General features: G+C 39.0%; 2 long non-coding RNA genes across 2 annotated transcripts; one reads left to right on the top strand and one right to left on the bottom strand.

Moving 5' to 3' along the window:
* Positions 1-1624: 1624 nt before the first annotated feature.
* On the bottom strand, positions 1625-3135 carry LOC120942668. The gene is made up of 5 exons (XR_005750233.1): positions 2739-3135; positions 2483-2614; positions 2302-2381; positions 2103-2177; positions 1625-1836 (listed from the first exon to the last, which is right to left on the bottom strand). It is a non-coding gene; the product is annotated as an uncharacterized LOC120942668 (long non-coding RNA).
* Positions 3136-4659: 1524 nt separating this feature from the next.
* LOC120942667 lies at positions 4660-5343 on the top strand. The gene is made up of 4 exons (XR_005750232.1): positions 4660-4706; positions 4831-4962; positions 5064-5143; positions 5268-5343. It is a non-coding gene; the product is annotated as an uncharacterized LOC120942667 (long non-coding RNA).
* The last annotated feature ends 5227 nt before the right edge of the window (positions 5344-10570 follow it).

Here is a 10570-nt window from a genome sequence, read left to right as displayed (position 1 = left end):
GTTTAAAACTACTTTGTTATATTTTAATACGATATCAGATTCCTGATATTATAATATTATAATACTCTAATGACATTGAGTCATCAGATGATATAATATATAATACTTGGATAGATATGATGCAATAGAAGTTTAATAATCTGGTTATTTATAACCCCAAGTCTGGAATAAAACGTAGCGCATTGGCATGTATCCCTCCTTTTCTTCTTTTTTTTCCTCCCCTTTCTTCTTTTTGTTTTTGCTTTTGTTTTGGTAAAAATAAAAAATAGCTCTATAAGCAGAGATATTAATAGTTAAATAATATATTTGCTGATTGTTTGAGTTGTTTCTTTTTCTTTCTGTAAGAGCTAAAATGCCTGATTATGAGTGTAAGTATGTGTATATGTGTGTATGTCTATATATATGTATGTATGTATATATATATATATATGTATGTATGTATATATATATAGATGACATTCTCCTTTTTGTGACCTCACAGCTCCTGTCGATCCCTAATATCTTCAATGTGTTACAGGAGTTTGGAAGGGTCTCTGGTCTTCAAGTCAATATGTTTAAATCAATGGCCCAAAACATTACTAACCCGCTATCGCTAGTTGAGTGCACGCAGGATCATTTTTCGTTTACTTAAGCAACTCTTCTATTCCATACCTGGAGGTTGATCTGGAGCATCAATCAATTATATAAGATTAACTTTCCTGTGCTGTATAAGAAACTGAAAAAGGACCTCACACAGTGGTCGGAATATGGTCTTTCCTGGCTGGGTCAAATTAATGCTGTAAAAATGACACCTTTGGCTCATGTTCTCTACCTATTTCGCTTGCTACCCATACCTATTGTAAAATCACAAATAAAGACTGTAGATTCCAATCTTTGATAATTTGTTTTATCTGGGGCAAGAGTGGACATCGCCTTAAAATGTGTTATATCGACTTTGTTCCCAAGTGGGGCTCGGACGTCTAAATTAGTAGTGACAAAGTACAGAGCTTCAGGTATGTTTTATTAATCATGGTGCCTTCTATGTAGCTATTGGTTTTGTGTATGTTAAATAAGGCATTTTACCTTTTAGGGATAATGACCCTTTAAAGAGATTATGCAACAGGAAACAGAATATACCTTAAAGGCTTAGATGGTTATAAAATCAAAGCATTTAAGCTGGTTATAGACAGATATATGTTAGGTCAATACAGAAAATGTTTCAGCATCATATAAAATTACCTCTCCATGCACATGTAACAATTTAATAAAGGATATATTTAATGTGGACCTGAACTAAGAAGGTAAAGATATGCTATATTACATCAAAAAGAAAATGTAATTGTGCTTAATCCGTACCCTAAAAGATTTACCCATTTCTTGGAATTCCTCCTAAAAAATAGCAGGGCACTTCTTGTGGATACACTATCATCGCAATATACCTGCACCATACCCTGCCTAAGGACATGTAGACAAGCATCCCCCTGCTTCATGCCTTCTGGTGATCCGTATGAAGGGATCTAATGCCCTTTATTGTTAGCTGCCAATATGTATAAGTATAAAACATATCATAAGTGTTATGTATAAGTTCAAAGGAGGGGAATTTTTTGGAAGAGTTGAGGGGATTATTGCGGTGCGATGAAGGAAACCAGACAAAGTATGTATGTATATATAAAAATATATGAAAAAGGTTTATTCATTCAATTTTTACAAAATATAGTAATTCAATATACAAATAGTGCATAAATTATTTTGTGGGAGCAAGATCTAGAAATAATTTTTTCGATCAGGTCGACCCTACTAGTTTCGCCTCTCGGCTTCTTCAGGGGAATTAGGACAAGATCGTCTCTCTAGATTACTCTAAAGAGATGAAAAAGAATAAAACAATTTTAACATATGCATACAATACAAGCTCTAAAAGAACTTCGATTATATATGTTCAACAAAACATGTCATATATATAGAGTACAAACAAAAGTTTGGCTGGGATCTCTGGCGGGGCAAGAGAAACCAAAGTTCATAGGAACAAATGTGCATATATCCACAGCCAGGTAACAGCCAATGCTGTTCAGCCCATGAGAGGGGGCTGGCAGCAAAATTCCATAGGTAGGAGAAAAAAAACCTACCCTAGCTTCATGCACAGCCAGTCAAGGAAAAACCCCCTCAGGGTGGATATTGAAATCCAAGTTCAACTGACAGGACTTAAAAATACAGAAGAAAAAGAATCTATGTTAGAAGATGTGTTATTAAATTATGGTCCGTTTCAACTAATTAAACAAATCCATAATAGAGTCAATAGGGTTAATATATGTAAAACAGCCATACCTTGAAGCGTAATAAAATCAAGGTGAATACAGGGGAATTAAGTAAGACAATAACATGGGCACTGAAGAGCCTCAATTCATCTGAGAAAAAAAAAAGTGTTTGAATAGATTTAGTATACTTCATAAAGTTAGTGAGAACATGGGTAACTAAATTATTAAGTGTAAGCAAGGGATCAACTTACATGGAGTATTTAACTAGATGAACAGTCTGAGTGCAAGCAAACATCAGCTGGTGATAGAAAGTCAAAGGATAGTCGTTTGCAGCAAAAATCAAGGACCAGTCAATTGCAGCTGAAAAGTCCACAGATAATCTCCTTTAAAAAGGGTAGAAAATGAATGAAAATAAATGAAAAAGTGAAGGTTTAGCCATAAGTATTCAAACCTTACACAGAGGAGACAATAGTGAGGAGAGTGAATGGTTGCAGGATGGAAACTTACCTATCTTTAAGAGGAATAAAGACATCTGTCAGTACCCTGTTGGTAGCAGACAGATAATGATCGTATCATGCTATATATAGCCTGTTGGGGAGGCGGGTGCATCGCGATTGGATCTCAGAGGTCACATGGTCGCTGAGATGCCTACAATTCCCACACTCCTTAGCGCTGAAGCAGCCGTGTCATATGATGACACCGGCCAATCAGCGGAGCCGCACTCTGGAGAAAAAGGAAAAAAGGAAGAAAACGTATGAGTGCAGAGGGGAGGAACACAGAGCACTAAAAGAGAGCGATTGCCAGCCAGCAGCACCAAAACAGTCACACATACACAGAGCGGCGTGGACCATGACCGCAAGCTGACTGATCAAGGCAAACCAAGCAATCAAACATGAAAGCAAAAGCAGTAGATCCTATATTGTAGAAGTCAAAATGTAATAAAAAATTAAGACAAACAAAAAGTCACTAATAAGAAGGGGAGAGAAACCCTGAACAGGGATGTGAATGGGCTGATGTATGGAAAAGGGCTGTAGTGGCTTATTGGGAAGGATGCGCATTACCTCCAGAACTAATTAGGGCTCAAGCTAGTCACACATATAGGTGAACCCAGAAAGGAAAAATTGCCAAGCCAGAGACCCAAGCCAAAATAGAAAAAAAAATTTATTACAACATATTTACCAATAAAATGAAAAATGTAGGGTTTACACTATATGTACAAACATATGTATTCAGTATATTTCAATACATACAATCAAAAATCGACAACATTATTATTGATTCATAAATTATACATCAATATTCAAAGGAAGTAAATGTGGTTGTTAGATGCCACTAAATTTCCGGGGTTGAACGAATGTATCAGTTTCAAGCCCTTTCTGTGAAAGAAATATTTATAAGAAATTCTATTATTATTAAACAAAATGGTGTGGCCTCTACGTTATTCCATCTAAGAAAGGTGTTATGGTCTGGTCATTTCCTCCCTCCTCATTACATCCTGCTCTATTGCCACTCTCCAGCAGGTCCTACATGTATCCTACTTTGACCACCAAACTCTTTGCCCCATATTCCACCTAGTGGGCAAGTTCCGGCACTGGCTAAAATCAACCCACCTGCTCCCAATTATGATGGGGGCAATAATGTGTTATATATTGCTATATATCATTATAACAACCACATTTACTTCCTTTGAGTATTGATGTATAATTTATGAATCAATAATAATGTTGTCGATTTTTGATTGTATGTATTGAAATATACTGAATACATATGTTTGTACATATAGTGTAAACCCTACATTTTTCATTTTATTGGTAAATATGTTGTATATAATTTTTTTTTCTATTTTGGCTTTGGTCTCTGGCTTGGCAATTTTTCCTTTCTGGGTTCACCTATATGTGGGACTAGCTTGAGCCCTAATTAGTTCTGGAGGTAATGCGCATCCTTCCCAATAAGCCACTACAGCCCTTTTCCATACATCAGCCCATTCACATCCCTGTTCAGGGTTTCTCTCCCCTTCTTATTAGTGACTTTTTGTTTGTCTTAATTTTTTATTACATGTTGACTTCTACAATATAGGATCTACTGCTTTTGCTTTCATGTTTGATTGCTTGGTTTGCCTTGATCAGTCAGCTTGCGGTCATGGTCCACGCCGCTCTGTGTATGTGTGACTGTTTTGGTGCTGCTGGCTGGCAATCGCTCTCTTTTAGTGCTCTGTGTTCCTCCCCTCTGCACTCATACGTTTTCTTCCTTTTTCTCCAGAGTGCGGCTCCGCTGATTGGCCGGTGTCATCATATGACACGGCTGCTTCAGCGCTAAGGAGTGTGGAAATTGTAGGCATCTCAGCGACCATGTGACCTCTGAGATCCAATCGCGATGCACCCGCCTCCCCAACAGGCTGTATATAGCATGATACGATCATTATCTGTCTGCTACCAACAGGGTACTGACAGATGTCTTTATTCCTCTTAAAGATAGGTAAGTTTCCATCCTGCAACCATTCACTCTCCTCACTATTGTCTCCTCTGTGTAAGGTTTGAATACTTATGGCTAAACCTTTACTTTTTCATTTATTTTCATTCATTTTCTACCCTTTTTAAAGGAGATTATCTGTGGACTTTTCAGCTGCAATTGACTGGTCCTTGATTTTTGCTGCAAACGACTATCCTTTGACTTTCTATCACCAGCTGATGTTTGCTTGCACTCAGACTGTTCATCTAGTTAAATACTCCATGTAAGTTGATCCCTTGCTTACACTTAATAATTTAGTTACCCATGTTCTCACTAACTTTATGAAGTATACTAAATCTATTCAAACACTTTTTTTTTTCTCAGATGAATTGAGGCTCTTCAGTGCCCATGTTATTGTCTTACTTAATTCCCCTGTATTCACCTTGATTTTATTACGCTTCAAGGTATGGCTGTTTTACATATATTAACCCTATTGACTCTATTATGGATTTGTTTAATTAGTTGAAATGGACCATAATTTAATAACACATCTTCTAACATAGATTCTTTTTCTTCTGTATTTTTAAGTCCTGTCAGTTGAACTTGGATTTCAATATCCACCCTGAGGGGGTTTTTCCTTGACTGGCTGTGCATTAAGCTAGGGTAGGTTTTATTTCTCCTACCTATGGAATTTTGCTGCCAGCCCCCTCTCATGGGCTGAACAGCATTGGCTGTTACCTGGCTGTGGATATATGCGCATTTGTTCCTATGACTTTGGTTTCTCTTGCCCCGCCAGAGATCCCAGCCAAACTTTTGTTTGTACTCTATATATATGACATGTTTTGTTGAACATATATAATCGAAGTTCTTTTAGAGCTTATATTGTATGCATATGTTAAAATTGTTTTATTCTTTTTCATCTCTTTAGAGTAATCTAGAGAGACGATCTTGTCCTAATTCCCCTGAAGAAGCCGAGAGGCGAAACTAGTAGGGTCGACCTGATCGAAAAAATTATTTCTAGATCTTGCTCCCACAAAATAATTTATGCACTATTTGTATATTGAATTACTATATTTTGTAAAAATTGAATGAATAAACCTTTTTCATATATTTTTATATATACATACATACTTTGTCTGGTTTCCTTCATCGCACCGCAATAATCCCCTCAACTCTTCCAAAAAATTCCCCTCCTTTGAATCTATTTTGGGATGAGGTGCTGTATCCTTTTTTAGGACTCTCGATCACATACCCCCCAATCTACTCTGTTATGTATAAGTATAAAACATATCATGATGAATAATTATGCATTAGCACTTTCTGTTTTTTAGGAGCCTTGCTTTGAAAAAAAAACGTAGAGACGAATGGTCCTGTCCATGATGCTAAATCTAGACCAAAAAATACTACTATGCAAGCATTCCTATGTTATAGTTTAACTGTAACTGTCTATAGCTTCCTGAGTTTGTTTCTGAATCCTTTTGACAGACAAATTATTCCTGCCCTATTGTTATTATCATACATGCACAGTGCCACATAGTCTGTGCTACTGTATGTGTGTAGTGGTCACCTTCCAATATATTAGTAGGTGAAACTGTTTATTGCAATAGTTTATATACAGCTCCTGTAATTTTAGTTGATCTTGTCTCTTCTGGTCTGGGATTCTATAGCTGGGTTTAGCTTACAGCTTGATACAGAGCTGGTGCACAGATTTTCGACACACATTGGTTGAAACCTCATTTCGCGCCCCCCCCCCCATGGCTCCGTCTCAACTCCCCCTGACTCCACCCCTTTGCCCTGCCCATGTATACGGTGGAGGTGGTGGGTGGAGATTTTTTGTAATCCCCAAATGGAATCGCCTCAGTGTAATACCCCCAAAGTACAGTATACAGGTGGGGGTGGGGTGTGCAGTATACAGTATACAGGTGAGGACGGGGCTGTGCAGTACACAGATAGGGTGTGCAGTATACAGGTGGGGGTGGGGTGTGCAGTATACAGTATACAGGTGAGGACGGGGCTGTGCAGTACACAGATGGGGTGTGCAGTATACAGGTGGGGGGTGGGGGTGTACAGTTGGGGGTGGGGTGTGCAGTATACAGGTGGGGGTGGGGTGTAAAGTATCCAGGTGAGAGGTGGGTATGTGCAGAATACAGTTCGGGGTGTGCAGTATACAGGTGGGGGTGTGCAGTATACAGGTGGGGGTGGGGGTGTGCAGTATATAGGTGGGGGTGGGGGTGTGCAGTATAAAGGTGGGGGGTGGGGGTGTGCAGTATACAGTTGGGGTGGGTGTGTGCAGTATACAGTTGGGGGTGGGGGTGTGCAGTATACAGGTGGGGGGTGGGGGTGTGCAATATACAGTTGGGGGTGGGGGTGTGCAGTATACAGTTGAGGGTGGGGGTGTGCGGTATACAGGTGGGGGGCGGCGCGGGAGGTGTACAGTACACTCCACCTGTGCACAGTCAGTATATAGACAGCTGTGTAAGGAGGTCGGTATCCCCCTGGCAGTAGGTCCTCTCACATACACACAAGGCAGTCAAGGTGTGTGTATAGGTGACTCACCGTCAGGCAGATGACAAACAGTGTGATGAGTACGGAGCCCCACCCAGGCTCCTAAAATCACTGGACACTGAATTCATTCTCCTCCATTACTGACCAAAGACTCCGCCCTCCTCCACCACTCCGGAGTCCGGACGGTCCAACCCCGCCTCCTCAGCGACGTTCTACTACAACTCCGCCCTTCAGAGCTCATCTTCTCTCCTAATCCGGTACAGGACTCCTCCCCCTGCAGATCGCCTTCTGAGGAGCAACTGAGCGATCTGAGGGAGCCGCAGTGCGAACGAAGGGGGAGAGGGAGGGGGTGACGCTGACTGAACGGAAGGAGCAGAACAGGAAGATGCCGGGGGAGGCAGGGCACCCCATTGCGATTCAGCTGCTCTGCCACCAATTATTTCAACACCCCTAGTGGCTGCGCCCTAGGAGGTTGTGCGCCCTAGGCGGCTGCCTAGTCCGCCTAGTGGTAGCGCCGGCCCTGGCTTGATAACCAATATGGCCCAGGGCCAGGTTAGGCAATCAATCCATTTCTTGTAGAGGTCTTTTGCATGTCAAATTGGCAACTACTAGGGAGGGACTAAAGCAAAGCGAAGCAAAGGGCAGATAGAATGACTCTGAGTTTCAGTACCACGCCACAATTTCTACAAATGAGAAGCTGCGATCCAGGCTGGTTGGACAACAGCTGGAAGATCACCTCATCTCTGCTGATTGTGTCCTTAGGTCTCTGACACAAAGATGAACACTGCATCGTGATCATCCTAAGGGGACACAACATTTATCTGCAGGTACCTCTATTAAAGCGGTAGTAAAACATTATTAGGACCACTCTTCTACTTAAGCCAGCCATAGACAGTATCTTGGCCAATTCAGCAGGGACTGGCTGGTCCTCTTATTTTCTTACAGGTTTAGCGCCATATCCTGTTTGAGGAGAGCTATTTCTCATAACCCCCCCAAAAAGAGGGCTACATGTACTTTGTAGAACTCTCCTGTTGCTTCTTGATAAATCCTTCATCAGTCACCAGAGAACCAAACACTAGAGGAGTTTTGACACAAAGAACCAAAGATCTGCCAAGTTGGCTATCTCACAGTGTCAAAATGGCACGGTAAGGGAGCAATGGGAAAATATCAGCTGCAGGTATTTCTAGTAGCTAAACCTTTACCTTTTTTGGCCATAGCTTCCACAGTTTAGGGTCTCTCCTACAACAACTGAAAATGCGTAGGAGTACTTCAAAGTATTTACCATTGTTCTGAAAATTGTATGTTTTTGAGGGTTTAAGGACAATAGGAATTTTATTTTTTGCAAAAAATATTTTGGTATCTCCATGAAGTTGTAAAGAAACCAGATTTACACTCATTGAAAGGTCTATATGTGAAGCACCAGAATTAGGGATTTGAAGTTATTGAAAAAAGTATCACCTATAACAGAAAAAATAAATCCTCATAGGTACAATTTTTTTCACTGCCATTATTTCTCAATTGTACATTACGGAAAAATGATTTCCTTGTATCTCAAAAGAGCCATTACTGATACCTTCTATCTTCAGGTAACATCAATCCTAGATATGAACAAGTTAATATAGTTTGAGTGTGTGGCATTACCTTTAGCATTTGAGTCTATTCATCTTTGAATTCTTTATTATCTTAGCAGAAATAAAAAAAAATCACCCTTTAATTTCAGAAGGCCGTATTAATGCATGTACTATTTAAAAAAAGGCGTAACAAGCATTATAACAAACATCTCTTGGGATGGTTAATGATAAAACTAAAGAGCTCCTTGGTGAAATATCATTGAAATGCATTATACCTATATGAACAGAAAATGTCTTAACATTCCTAGAGAACATAAAGACTGAATTACGCAGGAAATAACAATGGAACCTGACCTACTTGTGAACTTAATTGTAATGACTTTGTTCTATATTAGTGTATTAGCTGTGGGTTTGCAAAGCAATGATTTTCTAAATGGTATGAAGTAGTAATCTCAGAATAAATGAAAAAAGACAAGGCATTCCACATAGTTATATAATTGCAACACAATTGCAATTCAAGCAGGATTTTGATTGTGAAAATAATACTTTACAATTGCAATAGATAAGAATTAGGGTGGCCATTAAAAATGTATACAAAAGTAAAATGGTGATGTAAAAGAAATTGTGAATTCATTCATAACTTTCCATTGATATAAATGTAGGATATGTAATAATTTTTATGGCAACAGGAAAAGGCGGTCACGAGGGCAGTTGTGATGGGATATTCGGTCCTTCTCACTGTAATGTATGAGGGCACTGTGATATAAAGGGGACTGCATTGTAATAATTACAGTACCCCTTTACAATGCAGTCCTGGTTCAATGCGGAACGAAAACTCATAAATGTGCATTATTTGCAGATGACATTCTCCTTTTTGTGACCTCGCAGCTCCTGTTGACCCCTAATATCTTCAATTTGTTACAGGAGTTGGAAGGGTCTCTGTTCTTCAAGTCAATATGTTTAAATCAATGGCCCAAAACATTACTAACCCGCTATCGCTAGTTGAGTGTGTGCAAGATAATTTTTTGTTTACTTAAGCAACTCTTATATTCTATACCTGGAGGTTCATCTGGCTGTCTGCATCAATCAATTATTTAAGATTTAAACGAAAAAATGAATCCGCGCAATGGAACTAAATATTGCCTTATACGAGGTTATTACGCCCCTAATTAAGAAGCTGCCCTTACCGGATTTATTTCACCTAGGTGATATAATAGTTGAAGAGAGGATGGGAGTAGGAATGGCGCTAGCTTTGTGGAATACAGTGCTGATATTTTAGGTATTGTTACAGGCACAATAATAGATATTCAAACATTAGTGTATATTAATAAATAAGGACTCAATTTTAAAAGAACAATACTAGTGATATATATAAAAATATAAAAATAAAAAAAATATAATAACAATGTGAAAATAAATTGGCAGCTGCGATGTACACAGTCCCAAGTGATCCAAATAAATAGAATCTTAGTGCTGCATTACTTGTGATATCCACTCCAAATGTGTGAACAATGACAAAGAAAAATTAAATAAGTCCCGCTATTAAGATAATTAAAAAAGCAATAAAGTTATTAGAGAAAGTGCTTCGTGCTTCGTTCTGTTATGAACATCTAGTTACAGTGCCTTGCGGAAGTATTCGGCCCCCTTGAACTTTGCGACCTTTTGCCACATTTCAGGCTTCAAACATAAAGATATAAAAAAGGTAATTTTTTTGGAAGAATCAACAACAAGTGGAAGTGGAACGAAATTTATTGGATATTTCAAACTTTTTTAACAAATAAAAAACTGAAAAATTGGGCGTGCAAAATTATTCAG

This window comes from Rana temporaria, chromosome 6 (genome assembly GCF_905171775.1).
Source record: "Rana temporaria chromosome 6, aRanTem1.1, whole genome shotgun sequence".
NCBI classification, from domain to species: Eukaryota; Metazoa; Chordata; class Amphibia; order Anura; family Ranidae; genus Rana; species Rana temporaria.
This window is presented reverse-complemented; position numbering and strand designations above follow the sequence as displayed.